Here is a 1,124-nt window from a genome sequence, read left to right on the forward strand (position 1 = left end):
ACTCCACCAGAGTAACTTTTCTCCAAGATTTCCCATGCTTCATTGGAACAAGAAGCTGCAAAAATCTTCTCAAAGTTGGCACGATCTACACATTGATTAATCAAGAAGATTGCCTTGCAATCTCTCTTTTTGGCTTCCCTAAATTCAGTAAAGTTCTCCTATGTTGTTTGCAATCCAAGTTGCACAACATCAAGACTTTTTTGGAACCCAAATATTGCCTTCATTTGAATGCTCCAATGGTCATAGTTCTTCCTATCAAGAATTGGAAGATTCATTGAGAACCCATGTGAGGTGCCATCTCCTCCTTGCAATTTAACTTCACCTTTGATCTTGCTGATCTTCACCAAAACTCCACCACTTGATGCTCTTTTCACCTTTTTTAAACACCTCTTCAAATCCCATATCATGAAGCTCCTGATACCACTATTGGAAGGAACAGAAGAATGAATGATTTTAATCTATTAAGGTAAGTAATAATCGGTTATCGAGAGAGATGAAAAAGAGGAAATTGGAAAATTTTCTACATATGTTATTTCATGTACAATGCCTTTTAACTAACTGAAATAAATGTCTGTTTAATCGATTATACATACTATTAATCGATTAACGAAACTAGCTAAATGAATTACACTTTATGTGAAGAAGATCTTTGCTCCTGACATTGACACAGTTTTGATGAAGACACCAACATAACCAAACAGAAGAAAATGAAGAATACTTATGAAGACAAAGAAGATTAAAGCTTCAAGATAATTAGATTAAGTCTCTATAGGCACTTCTATCCTAAAACTCTTAAATATACAAAGTAGTAATGCTCAAACTATTTTTAAAGAAAGTTGAAACACTTTAAAATACTTAAAACAATTTTCAAAAATAGTATGTAACGAGTTACTTCATCTAAGTAACAGGTTACATGTGTGAGAAAAGAGTTATCAAACTTAAAACTGTTCAGAGTAATCCATTACTGTCTTTAAGTAACAACTTACCAGTTTTGAAAAGTTGAGTAACCGATTACCCAGATTGTTGTAATCGATTACTCTAATTTAATTTTAAATGAATAGTGGACAGAGAGTTTGGGTAATCGATTACCCACTGTCAGTAATCGATTACTGAGAGCTGTTGCA

This window comes from Lupinus angustifolius, chromosome LG03, assembly GCF_001865875.1.
Source record: "Lupinus angustifolius cultivar Tanjil chromosome LG03, LupAngTanjil_v1.0, whole genome shotgun sequence".
Taxonomy (NCBI): domain Eukaryota; kingdom Viridiplantae; phylum Streptophyta; class Magnoliopsida; order Fabales; family Fabaceae; genus Lupinus; species Lupinus angustifolius.